General features: G+C 31.2%; 2 long non-coding RNA genes across 2 annotated transcripts; both read left to right on the top strand.

Moving 5' to 3' along the window:
* The first annotated feature begins 7,163 nt into the window (after positions 1-7,163).
* Positions 7,164-11,102, top strand: LOC123905887. Its single transcript, XR_006808568.1, has 3 exons — positions 7,164-7,278; positions 7,381-7,474; positions 10,881-11,102. It is a non-coding gene; the product is annotated as an uncharacterized LOC123905887 (long non-coding RNA).
* Positions 11,103-18,496: 7,394 nt separating this feature from the next.
* On the top strand, positions 18,497-22,483 carry LOC123905888. Its single transcript, XR_006808569.1, has 3 exons — positions 18,497-18,877; positions 18,976-19,072; positions 22,332-22,483. It is a non-coding gene; the product is annotated as an uncharacterized LOC123905888 (long non-coding RNA).
* The last annotated feature ends 1,952 nt before the right edge of the window (positions 22,484-24,435 follow it).

A 24,435-nucleotide genomic window follows, 5' to 3' on the forward strand; every position in this document is an offset into this window, starting at 1 on the left:
TGTCTCTTCGGTAGATCAATGTGTTGAGTTTGTCCCTCAAACACACTTATTAGTGATGGAGTAACATAAGAAACTTCCTAATCATTAGAATTCATTATTTATTTTAATGTGAGAAATAAGTTTTTTTGTCCTTAAAAATATCTCAAAAATGTTTTAGGCCCCGTTTGAATAAACAGCTTATAGAAATATTTATAGTATTATAACTTATAATACGAGAGCTTATATCATAAGCATATTTAATAAGTTATTTATGTTTGGATGTGTATATTAAAAAGTCTTTACATAAATTGAAGTGTTTGGATAGATGTGTCATTATATAAGCAATTATAAATTTTAGATTGATTCAAAAAGATAAATTAAAAAAAATTAAAAAATAAGTGGGATATTTTTAAAAAGATAAGTATGAAGAAGAAAAAAAAACCTTTAAGATAAGTTTAAGATTGACTTAAAAGATAAATTTTAATATATATATGTTAATATTGTTTAGAATGGAGCGCAGGAATCAAAGTGAGTACTTTTTCACAACCTCCATGTTAAGCCCAATAATAGGGCATATTATAAGTGGTTATTAAAATATCGAATAAATAGCTAATGAAAATGTTATAAAATTTTTGACCCTCTTAGGATTGGCTTATTTTTTAAGATTGTGAAAACTTATCTAGTAAAGACTAGAAGAAGACAATCAAGATTAAATCTTGGGAACCCTCTTTTGATTGTTGCACATCGGGCGGTTAGCAATTTTGTTTTCTCTTTCCTTTTCATTTTTTGCATAGTTGAAATTCTTTATTTCCAATTCTTTTATCATTCTTTTTAACGTTTGCATCGTTAACATTAAGGATTGGCTTGTAATCAGTTGATGATGTCAGGGTGTTTAGGTCGGGATATGAAGGGGTCAGGTTTTTTTTTATTTTATTTTAATTTTTATAAGTAAAATTTGAATTATAAGAAGTATAAAGAGTACTCAACCCTTACAATTCAAAGGCAAACACCTTATATGCTTTGAAAGCAAGTTACAAGGTTGTTACACCAATCAAAGAAATCAAAAGTAACATTGCTCCTAAACCGTCCTATAAATCAAAACCACGCAATGTAAATAATTTGGTCCACTATAGATGCAACATTGACACAAGCTCCTCTAAATAATATGTTATTACGAATGCGCCATATACTCCACGTCATTGCCAACCAAATGATATGACGAAACCTCTTATTAATTTTTCCTATGCAAAATGATTTGAAACAGTAACCATGGGGATGCAATTTTATTAAGCTATATTTGGTAAACTGATTGCAAGTAATATGAGATCAAATTTTATTTCCTTTGATAGTTTTATTTATAGTTGTATATGATTAGGCTCATGTGTATAATAGAATTAGCAATATCTGAGGCATAAGTTTAGGAGCTAACAAAAGCCTCCTCTTGTATATAAACTATGACATATTTGAGGAATAGAAAACGTGAATTAATCATTTTTACATGGTATCTAGAGCCTAACAACCCTAAGGCTAAAAATACCTGGCGGTTGTTATGGAAGGAGAAAAAGATCCAAAATCTTATGCGCTTGTGACAGGAGATGATCAATCTCAGAAGAAAAAGCCATCACCCTAGTTATGATCTCAACTCCAATGATAACCCTGGATGTGTGATCACGCAAGTGCAATTGCGGGGTGAAAACTATGATAGATGGTCTAGAGCTGTGAAGACATCCTTGAGAGCAAGGAGAAAATGAGGGTTCATTGATGGAACCATCAAGAAACTTGAAGAAGAATCCTCTATGATAGAGGATTGGTGGACTGTTCAAGCCATGTTGGTGTCATGGATCTTGAATACAGTTGAAAGTAGTCTTCAGACTACCATGTCCTATTTTGAAACCGCTATGGAACTTTGGGACGACATAAAGGAGAGATTTGATGTTGTGAATGGCCCACACATTCAGCAACTCAAATCAGAATTGGCTCAATGCAAACAAGGACGTTTGTCCATGGTGGCCTACTATGGAAAATTGAAGTCTCTGTGGGATGATTTAGCAAACTATGAAAAAGCATTGACCTGCACTTGCAAGAGGTGCACATGCGGTATTCAAACAAAACTTGAAAAACGCAGAGAAGAGGAACACTGTCACGTGTTTTTTATGGGCTTAGATGATATGATGTATGGAACTGGGCGTTCCAATTTGCTAGCCACCGACCCCATGCCATCTTTAAATAAGATGTACTCTATTCTGGTGCAAGAAGAACGAATTCAACCTATCACACGAGGAAAAGAAGAAAGAACAGAAGTGATGGCCTTGGCAGTTCAAGCAAGTGCAAAGATGAAGGGGCGTGAGATCAAGAATGATTCTGCTTGTACACACTGCAACAAACCAGGTCATGATGAAGCAGGTTGCTTCCAGCTGATTGGATACCCAGAATGGTGGGGTGAACATCCTAGAAATGATGGAAAAGCCGGAGGACGAGGAAGAGGGAAGAATCGCACCAGAGGCACTGATCCAACAACGGACGTGCACAAATGGGCCCAGCGCGTGCACATGCTGTCCAGAACTTGGGATCCAACGGTGGAGATATAGAGAACTCCGTGATGACATGATTAAGCAAAGAGCTAGTGGCAAACTCTAGTAGAAATGCTTAACACTTCAAAAGTTACTTCAAATGAAAGCATGACTGGTAAGACTAAACTTAATGTTTGGATCCTCGATAGTGGAGCATCTAATCATATGACAGGATGTTTACAAAACTTATCCGATGTGAGGGAAGTAGTCGGATGTCCCATTGGACTTCCTAACGGACAAACTGCCATGTCAACTAAGGAAGGAACAATGAGGCTTGCTGATGATTTAATACTTAAAAATGTTCTTTATGTTCCTCAGTTGAATTGCAATTTAATTTCAATATCACAATTGTCAAATGAATCCAATTGTAATGTTCAATTTACCGCTAACCTGTGTTCTATATAGGACCACACTTCGAAGATGGTGATTGGAGCGGGTGAACGAAGGGATGTACTCTACTTCTTCCGGGAGGTTCTGAAAGTAAAAGCGTAAAAGGTTGAATTCATCTTGGAAAACTAGAAGTATGACACCAACGCTTAGGACATCCATCTTGGAAGTATGACACCAACGCTTAGGACATCCATCTTGGAAAACTACTCGGTTAGTCTCTAATTGTAGTGGAAGTAGAGTTAGTGAATTGAAAAATAAAGTTTGTGATACATGCCAAAGAGCTAAACCAACTAGAGAAACATTTCCATTGAGTAATAAACATGCTTCTGATGTATTTGATTTGATACATTGTGACTTGTGGGGAGCATATAAAATTCCTTCTTCTTATGGTGTTTCACATTTTATTACTGTTCTCGATGATTGATCGCGTGCAGTTTGGATTTTGTTACTAGTTGATAAGAAGGAAGTGTCACAGACACCAACAATTTTTTTTCCTATGGTTGAAAGGCAATATAATAAAAAAGTCAAAATTGTAAGAAGCGATAATGGAACTGAATTTATTTGCATGAAAAAGTACTTTCTTGAACATGGGATGATTTTCCAATCTTCTTGCACCGGAACACCCCAACAAAATGGTAGAGTCAAAAGAAAGCATCGCCATATGTGGCACGAGCTTTGCGGTTCCAAGGAAATTTGCCTATTGATTTTTGGGGTGAATGTATCTTGACAACGGGATACTTAATTAATCGAACTCCAAGCTCCAATTTAAAAGGAAAAAGCCCATCTGAAGTATTACATGGACATGCACCATGTTATACTTCATCTGCGTGTTTTTGGTTCTTTATGTTTCGTGTAACACTCAAACCCATTATTTAAATAGTTCTTCCTTTATTAAAATCTTTTTCAAAATACGCAACGGAAAGTCACAAAAATGTTATTATAAAATCATAGTTCAAGTATTACATTCTTCGCAAAAACGATACTAATACAATTAATTAGTAAAACTGCTCGTTTATACAAAATAAATCCTCTTTATAAAGATACATTTTCCAAAGTAAATACAAATAGTCATGAAGGACACTATATACTAAAAACAACCATTTTTCCGTGTCACAATCAGAGCGGAGCTTTACCGACGACCCAACATCGATAAACACATAACCTGTGAATCTGAACCCCCAAAGGTCCAGCACATAACACATAAAAGAGAGTTAGAAATTATAAACATAATATACAATTGCAAGTAATATACTTAACACTTAACCACACTATCATGCATTTTCTAACTCATCCATATACTTCATTAATCTCATTCAATTAGGAGTTACAACACAATTGTACCCACACTTCATTTATAAGTATACATCATTAATTTCATTTAATTATAAGCTACAAGAAGTTATAATCAAATATCAATCATAATCCACAAACATCAAACATTTTCAATTATGTGTCACATATCAATTATCTCCAAAATGTACATATAGCCTAATGCATTCTAATGCTAGAATCTTCATGCCATGTCCCCTAGACATATCTAATGTGTATGATACCATCTTTTTTATTAGAGTATCTCACCTCTAATATCCTTCTTTATCGGATAAATATAATATGATATTCTTCTTTATTGGAATATTCAATATCATATATAATTCATGAATGCATGATGTATTTCATGAATTCACTCACAATCAATAGCATTAAGCTCTTCATTTATAATGTGGAACACTATCCAACATTTCGTATTTATTAAGATAACACTATACCTCAATATCCTTCTTTATTATGAGTATACAATTCCTAATATTTTTCTTTATTAAGTTGATTCACATCTTAATATTCTTCTTTATTATTTAAACAAACATCATCAACACACTCACTAACGATTCATCAACGGAAATCAACAACAAACATCATTACTCAACAACAATACAATTAATCATGGTTACAAACGCTTAATTGCATGTTAAGATACGTTAAACCCATGTTACAAGTGTCTAATTGCACTTTAAAACATCAACAAAATAAGTCAGGCTCAGTACTGCTCGCTAAGCGAAGTTTGGCGAGGACTGGCGAGTCTGATTAGTGCAAAAACAGTTTCTGGCGAGAACTGGCGAGCAGACGGTCGCCAACTCTCGCTAAGCGAGTGCCTGCAGACAGGAAAACTCTGCATCGCGATTTTGAGATCAAATCGACCCAAAACCCTTTTTTTTTTTGTTCCAGATCCCAAAAGATGTTGTTTTCAAGTGTAATCAATACACATAAACACAAAAGAACGGTTCATTTCACCGATCTACAACATATACATCGAAAAAGTAATGATTTATCATTTTTACTCAAAAACCACAAAACTCATTGTTCTTGCTCAAACATAGACAAATTCCCACTTTTTAACCCACAAATTCATTTAAACAACATGCTAAGAATATATTAAACATGTTTTAATCATTAGATTTCACTTTTGTTTAGAAAATTTCCCCAAACCAAAAACGAAAATGAGTGGAGAAAGTTCGGGTACGGAGAAATTGACATTCTTCCCTTTCTCGTATCACCCACGATTATGAAATCTAATCCCTTACCTTAGATCGATGAAATCTCGAGTCCTTCTACTGATCTCAAGCTTTTCCTCTTCTTACCCTAGCTTTCCTCTCCACTTCTCTCTTACTTCTTGATCACAAAAGAAAGAAAAAAATGAACTTCTCTCTTTACCTTGGGCTTAAGTAGTCCCCCCCCCCCCCATATGTGTCTAAGGCGGTCAAAAGCCCAATAGCACAGTCCAACACGCGTTAATTCTCATAAACTCGCTCGTTAACTAAAGTTCTCGATAAATAATTATTCGCTACTAAATTAATTAAAAGTTATCGCAACAATTAATTAAACACATAAAAAGCGAATAATAAAAAATTGGGTCGTTACAACTCTCCCCCACTTAAAAGATTTCCGCCCTCAAAAATTACGCGACTAAAATAACTCCGGATAACTCCTGTATCCGATTCTCCAACAAAATGCTCAAAACGCTACACATTACTAAGTTTGACAAAATTAGTCTATCCCAACTAAGGTTGAGAATAGGGCAGACAACCTACAGGCGCCTTCGGCTTGGCCTGTGTAAGCTTGGCTTGACCTGTTTATTAAAAATGTCAAGTTTAAACTTTGAAAAAAGTCTGTTTACATAAATAGGTCAGACTTTAGGCTCCATCTTCCCCGCTGCATTTTCTCATCTCAAACATTTTGTTTTTGTTCCATCAAATCTCAAACTCGTGTTTATTTATGAATTTACTTTACTCCAATGATATTTTTAATTCACGTGTTAATTTAAATTTCTCACCATCATAAAGGTACGACTAGATATCTTTTGTAATGTTTTCTTTATCTATTTTGTTGAATATGTTAATGTGCAAATCATCCATAGGCTATCAAGGACTAATTTTGGTCGAAGAATCTAATTGATCACCTTAAATAGAATCTCCTTGCAACCAACTTTTATTCCATCTTAATGTTTGAACAATATATGTTTCGTAAAAGAATATTGCTATTTAATAAGAAAAATTTACACAAGAAAGAAAAAAATCTACTCAAATAAAGAATTTGACCAACTAAAAATTCGCTAACTATTCGTCAAAAGAAAAATAAAATAAAATTGACTAACCATATATAAAGGAGAGAGTGATTATAATTTGTAGCTGTTTAATGTTGCCACATATAATTTTTCTCTTTCTTCCACAAGTTTTTCTCATTAGATATCATTTTCCTTCGTAAAATATTCTCCTTTTTAAAATAATGTCTCTTCATAAAATATTTAATTTACAGTTCCACTCAAACCAACATAAAATAATATTAAATTAAAATATGAATGGTTAGGAAGAAGTATTAACTCTAATTAATCTATTTTAATGTCAAGTGATGAATTACATGATCTAAAGGGACAAATTAAACAAGATACATCAATATATAATTATTATTTAAATTTTAATTTTAGTGCACGATAAATTTGTCGCAAAAAAAAAAAATTTAATTATCCAAAAGCATTTAGATGAGATGACGCAAGTTTCCTCTAACTTAATCAAAGTCCCGAGTTCGATGTATGACTTAGGTATGTAGTATTGATAGAACCTTTGAGTTCCATAAGGCTCGAATGATTAATCTATACAGTTGTGCGCAGATTATATAAAGTTTATGAAAAAATATTTAATTAATGTTTACCGAGATTTTTATTATATAAAGCTATGATCAATTTTCTATATTTTACAAGGTTAAAAAAAAATGAATAAAATTCTTAAGTTTGTTTATACTATAATACTTTTTGTTTCCCTATTTCTTGCCGTAGTAAAAGTTGGGGGTAAGCTTACCGGATTTTAATAATATTTGTTCTTATTTTTTTTTTATGAGAAATATGTTCTTTTTTTTTTTGAATAATAAATGTTCTTATTTTATGTTTCAGGAAAGTGTATTTTTGATATGCATTGTGCCCATATTTTGTGTAACCCCGAACAACACAAGGTTTGCATTCTAGGCAAATGTTATTGTATCAACAGGTTAAAATTAATTTTCATTTACCTCAATCTCTTTAGATGCATGTCATAACGTTGTTACTTGTGATCTCATCTCTCTCACACTACCATATATTTGTATGAGCTTTTAAATTTATTTGATAGTTTTAGATGCATGTCAAATATATTATGAGAGTTTTGCTACCTTCATTTCATTGTGATTTATACACATTTATTAGAAGTTGGTTTAAATTTAGGCTTAAATGCAGTTTTGGCCCCTCAAGTTTCACAATTGCTTGATTTTGGCTCCCCACATTTCAATTGCTTGATTTTAACCCTCTAAGTTTCACAATTACTTGATTTTAGCCCTCCAAGTTTCAATTGCTCGATTTTGGCCCCCAAGTTTACCCCCTTTTGCATTTGCTAGCCCCCCATTGACTTTTAAGCCTTAAATTTATAATCGTTATTAACAATTGAGATATTTGTTATCTCATAACATATTTCTTTTACCAATGATTGGTATTTTGCGTACTTTTTAATCCATAAAAATCATATCGATTAAATCATCAATATGATCTCAGTCTTTTAAATTAATATTCTCCATATGGTAATGATCATAATCTTGAGTGGTCACGTTTTATATTTATTCTTAAATCTTAATGCAAGGTTATATAATCATTGGAATCAAACTTTGTAGCCATAATTTTGGGGAAAAAAAACATAAAAGGTGTTTCATATATAATGATATATTAATTTAAAATAAAACATTTTATATTAATGAAAAAAGAGTCATGATCAAATGACATCAATGTGTTAAATTTTTTATACGACATCTATGATAGATCTTTATCGGATAATCATATTATAAAATCGACCGTTGGATTGAAAGATAATATATCATAGATCGTGTCAATAAAATATGACATCAATCAGAAATCGTTTGATACGTCAATGAAATACATCAAAATTACCATCATACGAACTTTACAAACTGAGTTAATTTTTATAGGCATGATCTAAGTTATAATATATTTCAATCCAACGATCGATTTTGTGATACGATTATCCGATAAAGAATTATCGGAGGTGTCATATTAAAAAGTTTGACACAATGATATCATTTGATCCTTCTCAACCCCTATCACAAATCTCTCTCTCTCTCTCCCTCCCTAGTGTTCCATTTAATTTGTCATATTGCTACCGTTGTTTATTTGTTGGATACTGACGCAGTACGGAAGCGTGAAAGAAAAACAAGCGCTAATCCTATAATAAAACACAGGTTCGTAAGCGACAAACCTGTCAGATAAAGCTCTGGAATCCACCAGATTTTCGGAATCCACTAGAAAGAGTAACTAATCTAGAATCCACTAGACTTCCGGAATCCACCAGAAGGAGTAATTTGGAATCCACCAAATTTGAGAAAAATTTCTGAATTTTTATTGAATCAAAAGGTTGCCTTCAAGACTACAATAGTTTAGCTTAAATAGGAGTGGAAAATAAAAATAACAAATCTCCTAAAAGATTGTAAAAGAAAATAACAAACCTAACTAAATAAAAATAACAAATCTACCTAAAATATAAAAATAACTAATCTAGGTGAAATGTAAAAATAAGAAATCTACCTAAAATATAATAAAACTAAATCTATCTAAAATAATAAATTACTAAAGAAACCCTCCTACATCAGTCTCCTCTACCTCAAAAGAACTCGACCCCGAGTTCTCATCTTGATACTGACTCATGCGTTTATCATAGTAGAAACTTAGTACTGGTTCTGCTTTAATTAACAAATTCTTTCTCGTTTGCTTGATTGCTACTTTTTGCTCTTCCGTTAGTCTTGGCTCATACCGACTCTTTTCTTCTTTAAAAGCTTGATTTTTCTCCTCTAACTTGAGATAATAGCTTTTTAATCCGTCTAATAACTCCACAATGGCGGTAGAGCTTATATGCATAACATGAGAATACCGATAAATGTTCATAAGTTTCTTTGTTTGTGTTGTCCTTAAGGTCGCATCATATTGCGCTGCCGACGACGATAAATTTGTTACACGACATTCTTTCTCTGTTTCTTCATCAATTTCTGGCGTCGCCTCTGTTTGAATGTCACAATCCATGCCATTATTGTTCTCGTTGAAACTACCCTCCAATTCTAGATTGAGCACTCCTTCCTCATCGATTGTAGTTTATACCATTTTAGACTCCACATCCGTTTGATCCTCTTTCTTTGAATCATCATGTTCATCGATCTCTTCCTTCTCGTCTTTCGATTCGTCAACTTCAACCGAAGCATCTTGTTCAACAACTACTTCAGTTTCTTTCGGTTTGAATTTATAAGCAGGATCGTCAAGTTTCTCGGGAAGAGATGGTTGGTTATCATCTAGGGTTTCAGTAGCTATGTGACGTAGATGAAAATTATTGGCATGATTGTTGTTATTGGCATTATTGAAGATGCTAAATGCTTCCTCGAATTTAACATTAACATACCAATTAACATACGTTATCAAAACAGAATGTTTAGCAATATCTTTAATCGTTTTACGCGAGTTACCTGCCATTCTGGAAGTATGCCTCAAAAGGCCGGACAACGATTGTAACAAAACGGACAACGATATGTCGAATCAGAGATTTTAAACTCGTAGTAATCATCCTTCAACCTTTTGTAATATCTACGCTCATAGTATTCCAAATCAGATTCACCACGAGTATGTTCTGATTTTATGTACGTAACAATATGGTTGTTATTGCGAACCCTAATAACCGGAATTGATTCTCCCATGGCTGATCACGTTAGGAAAAGAACAGGAGAAACCTGCTCTGATACCAACTGACGCAGGAGATACTATGGTTTTTATTTTCGATTCTTTTTCATTTTAGATCTAATTTTTAGTATTTTTTTTTAGTAGATATGTATCCATGTTATGTAGGGGTGTGCAAAATATCCGATCACATAGATATGACTATATCCAAATCCAAAACCAACTCCAAAATAACCAGTTATTTGGAAACAAATGTTTGGGCATCCATTCTGTAAATCCAGTTTTTTAATTAAATGCCCATATGCATGTCCAAATCCATTGGATTAGACTTTTTGCGCATTTCTTCATTTTTTTACGCTAATTATCCTATAATTGATTTTTTTTTAAGTTTTTAGTTTTTTCATTTACGATAAATAATCTAAAATTGACGATAATTGCTTCAAATTGAATCCTATACAGTCACAAATTGTTGTCTTTTTACTTTTTTATGTATTTGACTATTATTAAAAAAAAATCAAAACTTTTTCCCAATTGAAGGTGTGGTTTCTGTTTCCTAATCAAACCTTCAAAATTAACTTCAATTTGTTACTCTGTTCAATTTGGCATTAGTGACAGTACAGTGCTTTTAACATTGTTATGTATATGTTTCTAATCTTTTTTCTTTTCTTTTCTTTTCACTTGTACATTTAAAGCAGTGAATTTTATTGGATAGGGTGAATAATGGAGCAAAGAATCAAGAGCATGCAAGAAATGATAGAAGAAATTTTGATGTAGTGTTAAAAGTTAAAACCTACGATTTAGAGTTTTTTTGATGTGTAATTTCTTGTTATTTTTTCTATAATCTTGACCAACAATTGGATAATTTTCCTTTGATTTCTATATATCATTTGTGGTGAATTTACCATAAGATTTTTCTTATGGACTTGTAAAATAAGAAAAAAATGTATAACTTAAAATTAAAAATATAACTTTTCATTATGAATTTACTATCATAATTTTATTCAGGGGTGCAAAAAAAAATAATATTTGGATCTGCATATGTAACCCATCGGTTCGACCGGTTCTTGGGTTTGAGCCCGAACCTGAACCGAACATAAACGATTCTTGCATATGTAACGCTGTGCATATGATACATTTTTCATGGGAGAAGCCTCAATGGAAATTCTTGGGACTTTGGAAGTGATTCTACGAAGCTTTGAGTTGGCTTCGGGCCTTAGGGTAAATTTTCAATAAGCCTTAGGATACATTGAAATATTGATGTAGTCTAGATACATCAATATTTCAATGTATATAAAAAGTGAACTCTTTATATTAAGGACCGGAGGGAGTATTATCTTTGTGTTTATTGTTTTGAATCTATGGATTTGAAATGTTATAGGAATATACTTTTTGAATCTTGAACTAGGATAATATCTATTAAATTCTAAATTTTAGGAATAGATTTAGGTTTAATATTCACTCGAAGTGTCAGATTTTAACGTTATTGTATTGATTAATCACTCGAGGGATCGAGGTTGATAGGTACCATAGATTTCTCGTCGTTATCTGGGGATGAAAACATATGATGAGCGACACACGAAATTATTCATAAATGGTTAGAACCTATATAACTGATCAAAGAAATATGTATGAATGAGTCAATTAAGTGTAATCTCAACAATTTAATTTCCCTGTCAACTTACTCAACTTTTACCACTGTTTATTCTCTTAATTTTAGCAAACAAACATCTTTGAAACCCTTAACTTAAGATTATATTAATTGTTGAACGGCATCGATATCGCATCAGTCCCTGTGAAGACGATAATAAAAATACTTACTTTTGTACTTCAACAATTTCACTGCAGAAGAAATTAGCTTATTAAAGGGCCCGTATGACCCAGCTTTTTTTAGAGCTTATGCAAACACATGGATGATATATGCACTATAAAAGGAGACACTTAGGAGAAAAATGAGAGGGACTCATTCTAGGTCAAAGACAGTATATTGTAATAGTTATTCTCTTGAGTGTTCTAGAACTCTCTAGGGCGCGCGGCTCACCTCTTGTATTCATATATACGTGAACAATAACCTTGATGTAAATAAATAACCACATAAATGATTACATGTACATTACCTTTATTACAATTGGATGGCGTATAGAGAAAAATAAGACAAATGTATAAGCTAAACACTCGTAGAGAAATATGAAAGTGGCGTCTCCGAGTTTTTGGAGGCTCTGTGCGAAATATGGAAGTGACCCTTTAATAAAAAAAAAAAAACGTAATTGACTTTGGGAGAAAAAGAATGATGAGAATTGAGAAACTATGTGAGTTGAATTGGGAAACACAATTAAAATAGTAAAATTGTGATTTTTAATTTCAAAATTTAGAAACCCTAACTTGTAAAATTTAGTTTTAACTTTGTTTCAACTTTAATGGAGTTTTTGAGAATAGAAGGAGCCAAGGAGGAGTAGGTTAATGCCGCCGATGATTGTGGCAGGTCAACGCTGGTGGTGGTGGTGAATTAATGGGGTTTTTGAGAATAGAAGGAGGAGTTAGTTTCTTATTTTAATATTTTGATTTTGATCGTACATTACACGCTTCTCTTCTCTACTGTTTTTTTTTTCTTAAAAAAACATGTTGGGCCTTACTAATACTCTACTACCCTATAATTTTTTTTTGTGGCCCTCATTTTTAAGAGACCTTGTGCCACGGCCCATGTCGCATATGGGCTTGGGCCGCCCCTGCATAAGTTATTCCAATTTTAGCGAATGTTCCCGAGGGGACAATGTCATAAGGTTATTGTCAACACCACTTCATGTAATTTACTTTTCTCACATTAATTATATATAGCATTTGGTATAAACTAGGAGTATTCTGTAATAATCTTCTCATCTAAAATCTTTTAGCTATATTTATATAGGTCAGGATCAAATGACACCAACTAGTTTGACACCAAATGTTACACCTCAATAACGTTTTAACCGATATAAATTTTATAAAATCCACCGTTGGATTGAAAGTTTATATCATATAGATCATTTATGTAAAACTTCAGACAAATTCAAAATTATTTGATATGTTATTGAAATACATCAAAATTAACGGTTTGCGTCTTTTTTTATACGCCGTTAATCTTTATGAGTCGCAATAACATATCAAATGATTTTGGATTTGTCTAAAATTTTACACATATGATCTATATGATATAAACTCTCAATCCAACGGTGGATTTTATAAAATTTATATCGGTTAAAACGTTATTGAGAGGTATAACATTTGATGTCAAACTAGTTGGTGTCATTTGATCCTATTAACTCTCACATTAAGTATAAATAAGCTAAAAAAATTATATAACTGAACGAGCTGAGGAGAGTGGGTTCTCTCCGATGATAATTTCCTTAGGTTCCTTAGGTGAAATGTTGACCTTCCAAAAATATAATCAAAGAATTAATAAAAGAGAAATGCTATTTGGCACGAGTAAAAAGGGGCAAGAAACACAAGAATTGGTAGAAACCTTATTTTTCACGCACATACATAATAGACAAAAATCATATTAAGGTTACTACTTATCTCTCACACATATATTATTATATATAACAATTACGTGTTTGGTGGAAATCAGGTAAGGGTGAGTGCTTAAAGGGATTGGTTAAGTGTTCGTGTGTTTTGTTGTTGTAATGATGAGAATTTAATCGGAGAAAAATTCAATGAATTCTGCAATTGAGTGAATCTTTTCTCGTGAACGAGCCATAATTTGATATTAAAACATGGGAGATTTTTTTTTGAACGGCAAATATATTATTAACCAAGTCTCTGCACAAGACGAACAAAGACTAGTAAAAACGGAACTACATAAGAGGAGTCGTATATATACGGAACACCGAAACTAAACACCAAAACAAACATCACCTGATCGAGGTCCATGTTAAGATATTTGAACCATAAACAAACACCAGAACAAACCTCAAATATCTTAACAAGGTTCAAACCTCAAACAGAACACAACCCGAGGATAAAACAGTCCAAAACGACGTGGTAGAGGTCAACCAAAGATCATGAATCCTGCAAATCACAACAGATTTGGAAATACAATTAGAGAATCAAATATCTAGAAAACCAAACGCACGCGCCAGCAACTGACACTCCACACACTAGCAACTACCACCATTAGGCAGCAGCGCCGAACCCAACACAACCGAGCACTAAGAACCAAAACAAGACCTGAGCAAAACAAAGCAGTCGACACCGACATGGTAGTGGTCAAGCAGAGACCATGAATCCTGCAAATCTCAACAGATTTGGAGGCAATCAGAGATGTCACTTGTTTCTCCCTAAGCTCCTTCGATTTTTCAACCATATTATAGTTTTTTTTTTTTTTTTTGTATTTACCCTCTGATTTTTAGGAAACGTAAACAAAAAATTCTTCCCACCAATAATCAAATTCGGGTTCTCCCGAACAATTGCGATTCATCTAAAACGAGGCATTAACCATTTTCTTATGATAACTTATTTTGATGCAAAAAAAACTTTGGCTTTAAATGGGGCCCCCGCAAGTGGGCGGTGGTATTGGTCCCTTGAATTAGTCGGTCCTAAGGCCGGATATCATTTTTTTTTTAAAAAAGACTTATTTTGATGCAAAATGTGGGAAATAGTACTGTTGATTTAATACTGTCTAAAAAACTGCTTAAAAATATAGAGCATCTCATTTACTCATTTACCATATTTTACCGATCAACATAAATGCTAAGAGAATATGTATAAAAAAGCATAACAAAGAAAGATAAAGGATATAGAATCAGGCATACCATACCCTTAAACAGGACCATGCCACTCAGAAACTTTATATATGACAAAAAGAAATACCCTTATTTTATTCCATCTCTTTAAAGGTTTCTAAGTTATAACCCTTGGCTATTTGGAATCAGCAATTATATCAAAAGCTCTCAAAGCAAAAACAACTGATTTTGGATATTCATAGCATAACCCTTCCACTCTTCCGGTATATGCTAATGTTTCACTGGTTTATTCCATTTTCTTTCCTATAAAAGCTTACTTATGTGTCAAACACAAACCAATGTTAACACAAGACACTATGTTTCATTGAAAAAATTCTTCAATAAGCAATTCTGCAATAGGGCTCCTCTCTCTTTGCAAGTAAAAAAAATTATATTTTGAGTTGCTTGCCAAAGGAGAGTTGCCCTGTGGCTGCTTTAGCTTAATTTCCTATATAGAATGACAGCAAAGATGGTTAAAGGAATTTCTGTTTTATTATTACATTTCACTATTGTGACATTAAAGTCTACAATTATATATATACATGAAAGAAGGTTAAATATGTTTTTAATCTCTTTAATTATATAAGATCTTATTTTTATTCCTTCTAATCTTTTTTATAAAAAGATTGGTCTCTCTAAATTTTTGGTTTTCAATTTTACTCCTTATACACTTTTGTTTAATAAGTTCATGTAACATGTTTTAAATGATTTTTTTTGAAAATATATTATTATTAAGACCTTAAAATATGATTAGTTTGATTATTTAACTATTTAATTTTTAGTTTAACTATTTAATCTTTAATTTGAAGTTATAGTTAAATTAACAAAAATTAAATACTAAATAGTTAAATTATTAAACTAATTGTATTTTAAGTTCTTAATAACGATATGTTTTTTTTTTAAAAAAAAAAACTCATTTAGAACACTTTTGAGAAAATGTGAGACTAAAATTGAAAACTGAAAATTTATAGGACTAAAGTTTGAAGGAATTTTAATAGGCCACCTCAAAAAGAACTTTAGCATTAGAAGGAGAAAACTCATTTTCGGGCCTTCCCTAATCTAAGCTCTATTATCTCCAAAGTTACAATACCTTTGGATCCCACTCAAGACAGGTTGTTGTGGAAACACACAAACACCGGTGTTGCAGCTCAAAGAGGCATATCACTTCAAAATGCAGCAATTTCAAGACTTGCATTGGGCAAAACTGATTTGGAACTGTGACATTCCACCTTCAAAATCTTTCTTTGTCTAGAGACTTATGCATGAAAAGGTTCCTACTAACGAAAATTTAATGATTAGAGGATGTGCAATACCTTCTATGTGTAACTTTTGCTGTAAACATGTAGAATCTTCTTTTCATATTTTCTTTGAGTATGACTATGCTATCAAGCTATGGTCTTGGCTTGCTGGTTGTTTAAATTTAGTTTTACAGTTTACGTCAATGGAAGATATGTTGAAGCTTTGTGAGCTGAATTGGTCCCCTAAGTGCAAGATTACCATTACTGCTTCCATCATCAACTTGCTCAATACTATATGGCTTGTCGGAAATCAAGCTAGATTCAATAATAAGTTTATTTCTTGGAAATCTGCCATATCCTTAATCATTGCTAGCACTGATCTCTAACTGGTAATAACACTCGTAAGCCATCTTCAAATTCCATAAGAGATTTCACTTTCTTGAAGTTCCTTTCCTTAAAGAAATCATTTGGCAGCCTCCTCTTTTGAACTTTTACAAGTGTAACATCGATAGAGCCTCATGTGGCAACCTTGTGAGGGTATTTTTCGCAATCATAATGCTGACTTTGCCTTTGCCTTTGCCTTTGCCGAACCTTTAGGGGTTGCTTCGGTTTATTTTTCTGAGATTTGTGGAGCCATGTCTGCCATTGAAATAGCTTACAGCAAGAATTGGTTGAACATTTGGTTGGAGACTGATTCTTCTTTGGTGGTATCAGCTTTCAAAAATCCAACCAAGCCGGTTGCTTGGTCTTTAAGAAATAGGTGGAACAATGTTTTGTTTATGATCACTCAAATGAATTGCATAGTTACTCACATTTATCGGAAGGCAACCAAGTAGCTGACCTTAATTATTGCTAACCATGGCCTGTCTTTAGCCTTTTCTACCTCTTGGTTGGATCCTCCTTCTTTTACCAGTGACTCTATGCTTAAAAACAAAGTAGGTTTGCCTAGTTTTAGACTTTGTTCCTCTTAATGGAGTTTTGGTCTAGGCCCCTCCATTTGTACTTTTGCTTTCTCTACTTTAATATATTTTGTGATGGTTAGCTCTTTGCTGCCATCTTTTGATCTTAAAAAAAAAAAAACCCTATGTAAGATGTTCAAAAATGGTAGTTTTGTTTTGAATATGTATTTATTGATGATGATGTGATTTTTTTTTTTTGGTAGAGATGATGATGTGTTTTTTTGTATTTTAAATTTACAATATATATAACTTTAAAGGCTTAGTTACTGTTTTCCTTTTCTTTTTTCTTAGAACTAAGAAGCTAGGTCAAACAACAATTTTTAAAAGCTCTAGTAAGAAGAAAAAAATAGCTTCTATATTTTAAGAAAAATTATAATATATTACCAAACATATCTTTTAACCTTGTCTATACCTATATATAAAGATGATACAAAAAATTTTGGTGTGCACTTTTCATAATACCAACATTACCCTTGATATTTTTTTAGCAGCACAAACCCACCATAACTTAAAGCATATTTTTTTTAAATTTTTTTTACATAAAATTTACATAATAGACAAAGACATACGTGGAACGCGTCGACACTGGTTATAATAAAAAAAACCAACTTTTAACCTTTTTTTTTTTAAAAAAAAAAAGTAAGATTTACTAAACAAATTTAATTTTAGTTTGAAAGCTATTATTTCTAGCTTTATGATTAAAATAACTTCTACCCCTAAAAAAAGTTGGGCCAAATGACACTTTGGTCTAGTGGTAATATTTATGAAACTGATGTGTAACCAACAAAATTCACAATTGAAACCAAAAGGAAAAAAAAATCACAATTACAAGTTTGACAAAAATGTATTATTCATTTACCTTGTTTTGACCGTATTTTTCTAATAATATATAAATGTAAATATTAGCATATAAGATCTTGTTCAATTTATTTTGATGAGTATTTTCAAAATATTAAATTTTTATAAATTTTACTAATAGACAATTAAAGATATTAGTGATCAAAATTGTGCATTGTCGTACGCGCAGTGGTCAAACATGATCTTATAATTAGGGATAAAGGTAATATGTTTCAATAGGAATATTAGTTGCTAGTGTAATGAACATCACTCAAAAAATTAAATAAATAAAACTTGTAATTCTTATCTCTTCATGAATTTCAATCAACTATACTTATTGTTTTCCTTCATGATTCGATCTCCATGAATATTCTTTGTAAGCTAGAGGATTAAACCAACCCAAAAAAATTATTCGGCATATATTTGATACAACTTTGATTTATCTCAACAAACAGTACCACCTCAACCTCAACAAGCAAACCTGGAAAAAAAAATGAAAGCAAAGAATAAACAACAAATAGCATAGATAGAATTATAAAGCAATCAAATTCAATTAAACTTTAAAAAATATTATCATTTTAATTTGTGTGTTATTCTTTCTACAACAATTTTTGTCACAAAAAAAACTATTATTTATCATGACTTTAACTATCTCTCGTAAGATCAATTTAACAATTACGAAAGCCAAATGGACAAACATGGTAAACCAATATTTTTCATAATAATTTTACACAAGAATTAAAAACTATTTAATTGAAGGGACATAGCAAGAAGTTTTTTACTATATAAATTGATCCAAATAGTTTCAATTTATTACATGTGAAAATGGCTGAAATTTTCAAGTTTGTTTATACTAGTATCCTTTTTGTTTCCCTATTGCTTGTTGTCGTCAATGTTTATGGTAAGATCATTCTCATATTTTTTAATTTTTTTTTTATCATATACACAAATTTTCACCCGTTTATAAAACTATTTCATTATTCTTATTTTACATTGCAGGAAAGCGTAATCCTCCTAATTTTCAACGTATACCATGCCCTGATCAGAAAACTCTTTACTGCACTCTAAAAAAATGTTACTGCATTTAACAGTTAAGGTAAAAATACATTCTCTATAATTGTTAACCATTTAATTTCTTTTTCTCATCATAATGGTTTTACTCATGTTTTCTCTCACACATTTATTTGTCCGACCCTTTCAACCTCGTTTGTAGCCTTAGAAAAGGCTTAATTAATTGCAAATTGGGTTTCTTATATTTATTTTAAGTGTTAATTTGGTCTATTGCATTTAAAAAATGGTGAGCACTCCGGTACACATCTTATGTGGATGTGTACCGGTACACTGTTAAGGTGTATAATTTTAATTGGTCCACAAGTAATAATAATTTAACATGTCATTTCAAGACTTCTTTAAATAGAAATTTCCTAAATTACTCTTTTAATTTACAAAAATATTTTAAAATGGAAATTAAAGAAATTTCCTAAATTGTCTTTTTGTCAAAATAAAAAGAGATGTTTTGTAAAAAAAAAAGTAAAATAAAAAGAGATGAGATGAGATTTTTAATTTACAAAAAATTCAAAATGGTTTTTTTTTTACAAAAGGTTTTTTATTTTTTTTGTGAAATTGACAAAAGGATTTTAATATGTGTGTTTTTTTTGTTTTTCATCAATTTCTATTATTTTTTATACTTATAGCACCATTCATTTTGAAGCATTTCTTTCAATTTTTTCGTAAAATTCATATTTTTATTTTATATATGCAATTGCGAGGTTTCTCAATTTTTGGCGGTTGGATTTTTGTTTGTTTTATGTTGTGGGTATCATTCTTCTCTTTCTTGCATCAAAAAATTCTTACTAAATACCCCCTCCGATCTATATATAAGAAAAAATTTATTTTTAAATTCAATGTAAAGTTGATGTATCTAGACTATAATGTTATCTAGATACATCAATTTTACAATGAATCTAAAAAATAAACTTTTTCTTATATAGGATCGGATGGAGTAGCATTTTCCTTTAGGGTCTGTCTGGTTCGAAGTAGATGGAGGGAATGGGAGGTTAGAAAATATTTGTAATAAAGGATAATTTTCTTGAAAACATTGAAATTGTGTCTTTTCTTTTGAAATTATTATCTCTGAAATACAATAATCGGCAAATAATTTTTTGATTTAATAAATAATTATTAATTTATTAATTAATTGATCTAATATACCGGTAGATTGAATTTTTTCATATGTACCATAGAAGTTCCCTAATAAGTTTGAGGGCTTTTATTAATTGAAATGATAAACACTTAAAAAGTTGAATTTCAACATTCTAGCTAACAGTTCAATTTCATATTGTTGGACGAATTATTACACTAGAAACCTAGTTATTATGAAAGAATTGTTAAGTCACAACCAATTAGACTGAAAGAAACTAAGGAGATCAAACATTCTCAATCTCACTATTCAACTTGACCAAGTGGGAATGAGAAACACTTAAGAATTCATATTCTAAAATCAAACAATTCAACCTCAACTAATTAGATTAACTATGACTTAAAAAAAAACTTAGTTCAAATGAAATGACTATTAAGTCTCAACTAATAATGCCAATTGTGTCAAAAGAAATAAAAAAAATTAGATCAAACCTTTCAACTTGAAACGTAGTTCATATGCAAACTTAACTAATTATACTTACTTTATTAAGGAATTCAATTTTTCTCAATCAAGTCGTTCAATATCACTTAATTGGACTAACAATAACTTATGAATTTAAATTTCGACAATAAGCATGTCTAGAACAATATCAAAATTCATTTACAAAACTTTAGTATTTTTTAATATGAGATGAATTAAATATGAATTTTCTAAATCAAAATATCAAGATAAAAGTAATGAATATTTTGACCTAGAAATCAAATTTTGTGCTCCTTACTTTTGGACAAACTTTTTATAATGCGCTATACATATTTGCAAAATCATCAGAAATATACATCAATTTTACAACATGACCAAAATTGCATGCATAAACATTTTGTGGGGATCAAAACATGACATTTTCTTATGAAGATGAAAAATTAAATTTAGTAATTTTGTATCGATAACAAACTTATTTAACCCTGTAAAATATAACGACTCACTGAAAATTAACAATATTACAATAAAATATATAAACATATTAAAAATTTAAAGTTTTTTTTACTAAAAAATAAATATTTTTTTAATAATTATATGCATTAATGATTAACTGGTAAAGGAATATTAATCTTTATAAACTAATAATATTAAAAAAAATTGAAAGGTAATAATATTGAAATATTAAAATCGTAGTTGGATCAATTATATTAATAATTTTAAAAGTTTTTTTGTTTGAATAATTAAAAAAGTTACTAAAATCATATTTTAAATTTCAAGAAAATACAAAATACTAAAATAATATTATTTATAAGATATTAGAATAATATTAAAATATTTGAATTTGTTGAAAAAACTTGAAAATCATATATAAGTTGAAAGATATTATGCATGGTTTGATTTATTGTGGAATGATACATTTGCCAATATTAAAAAGTAGTGTTTATTATAAATAACTTAATAAAGAAATAAAATCTGCATTAATATTTTTTTTGTGACAAATCTGTATTAATTACTATATTACTTGTTAACCACGTCAGCGATGTACCGGTACACATCCACATAATATGTGTACCGAAGAATTCACCTTAAAAAATATCAAGTTGGGCCAATATTTTATTAATATAATGTTTAGCCTTTCAAAATAAAAAGTTAATCTCTTCTGTTATTGATGCCAACATAAGTTTGTCCTTTTTATTAAGAATAAAGTTGATCTAGGTCCTATATATAGTTGGTTTTATACGTTCATTCATGCACGTTAATTTGTGATCATCTACTTATGCCTAATTTTTTTTTGGCTTAATTGTACATTTCGTCTCTTATGTTTATTTTAGGTTTTAAGTTGGTCTCTTATATTTATTTTATTCCAAAAAAGATGATTTTAAATATTTATTTTTGGTTTTAAGTTGGTCTTTTATATTTATTTTAAGTTGGTCCCTTATATTTTAAAAGTTTTAAGTTGGTCTTTCATGTTTTTAAAATTTGAATTAGTTAAACCAAAAAAGATGATTAATTAGGGATTAACTGATTTAAATTTTAGAAACTCGAGAGATCAACTTGAAACGTTTAAAACATAAACAATCAATTTGAAATTTTTAAAATACAAGGGACCAATCTTAGAATTTAAAATAAACATAAATGATCAAATATACGATTAAGTTTTTTTTTTTTTACATGATTTATAAGATGTACTAACGTCTTATTTGGGTTGGGCATGTGTGCTCATATTTGTATGCAGATTATGTTCAAAATGGTTGTGGCAAGGCAACTTCGCTTGGGAAAGAGTAGTTTAGGGCTTAATTATGCCTAGCTATATTTCATTTTCCAGTGTTTTTAGTATTGTTAGTTTAGTTTAGTTTAGTTTTGTTGTATTCCTAAGAAATTATTGTTGTTATTGTTGAGACAAAATCCTATTTTGATGTTTTAAAGATAACAACCCTTAATTAAATTTTAATTTGATTCTGATCATTTTGTGATCTAACAAGTGCTCTTGAGTGATTTAATTTAAGAACAGATGCAATGGATTAAATTAACCTTGTTTCACTCATAAGAAAAGAATCAAGCACGTTTTAGACAAATCTGCCTCAAGAGAATGATCTCAGATTGGTCTCCAGACTTATGTGTTCTAAAGCATAAGCACTTATTCAAGTCAACTGGTACAAGACAAGAAAGAACTTTTAAGTTGGACTTATTAAAGGATCATAACAGTGCAAATAAGTCATTTAAGGCAAGGAATTGATTTTGGTTCTTGAGCTTACTCGAATAAGCTTCTTTAAGGAATAATAACTTCACATCTTGCAACAAGGCTTTATGTTCTCCAAGAACATCATTAAAGAAGTTAATCTAGACCAATGAGAACTCAGCAACAAGTACATACAGCTTGCAATGAAGTTTCATATCTGATCCAAAGTACAAGCTTATGACATGGGTGGCTACACTCTCCCATAAAATAGTACTTATCTCACTATTCATGTGTCCTTTGAAGGACAAGTAAACAGTGGCTACTCTATGCCTTTGATGAAGAGTTTACAGCTGGTTGACAACTTGCAACAACTTGCAACAGCTATATTTTCGTTGGACCTTATCCACACCATCTCAGAGAATGGTCTCCAACGTCCTGGAGAATGATCTCCCAGTTTCTGCACTTAGGTGGCAATCTTATCCAAATGAATTCAAATCTTATTTTCCCACATGGGAAATACATTTGCAAGGGATATACACTCAGAGACAACTCATTGACAGTTGGTGGAAGAATATTTCTGACCAACAAGTACAATGTGACAGTCAGAGACCATTAGAAGAATGATCTCCTGGAGCATCTCAAAGACAAAATCACATGGGCTGTTTTGTTTCTCTCACAACGGCTAGTTCCTCACTCACAACGTATATGTGTGATGTCCAAGCAACAAAGGAGCATCTCCATCTATAAATAGCACGTTGGTTTAATTGGAAGAGCAAGAACTTCAAGCACACAAAGCAATCTAATACATTCAATCAAGCTCTCCTTTTCACTCTTACTCTAAAGCTCTTTAGAAATCTAGGATCATATATTTGTAGAGTACTTTGAGTGTATCAATTTGTAAGCTTCACATCCGGTTAGGTGTATAAGCTTAGATCCAAAGAAATCATTGAAAAACTTAGGATTCTCTCAAGTCAATTGGGTATAATTGATTGAGGTAGAGCAGCTGGTTATAGCTGGTTACTTTGTGATCTTGGTTTAGATCATAAAGGGTCTTTGATCTGGGCTTAGATCAAAGGAAGTTTTTCTGTAATCTTGGTCTAGATTATAGTGGATAATCTCACGCAAGTGGGGACTGGAGTAGCCCATACTATTAAGGGGTGAACCAGGATAAAACCTTTGTGTTATCTTCTCTTCCCTTACTCTTTTATTTGTGCAAACACTAACACACTCAAATCACTATATTGCACTCACATTCAAGGAGAACGTTCTCCAGCTAGTCTAACCATTTACTTTTATAGTGTGTTATTGTGTTTAATCTATTTTGCAGTTGAAATTTTAAAGGGTCACAATTCAAACCCCCCTTCCTTGTGACAAACATTGTTACTTCAGTTATTTGTTTTCTTTTTGAGTTTAATTAAAAACTTATTGTAACATTATTGTTATTATTATGTATGTTTCAACAAAATTATTGTTGTTATTATGTATTTAACTAATGAATGCTATATATTTGAAAACTAAAGCTTTTATTTGGCTTAAATATGAAAACGGTCCCTGTAATTACAACTTGTTTTGATTTTAGCCCCTACAAAAAAAAGTTTGATTTTAGTCCTTGCAAAATACCAAAACTTTTAAAAAGGTCCTTGAGGTGAATTTTTGGCTG

This window comes from Trifolium pratense, linkage group LG2 (genome assembly GCF_020283565.1).
Source record: "Trifolium pratense cultivar HEN17-A07 linkage group LG2, ARS_RC_1.1, whole genome shotgun sequence".
NCBI lineage: Eukaryota > Viridiplantae > Streptophyta > Magnoliopsida > Fabales > Fabaceae > Trifolium > Trifolium pratense.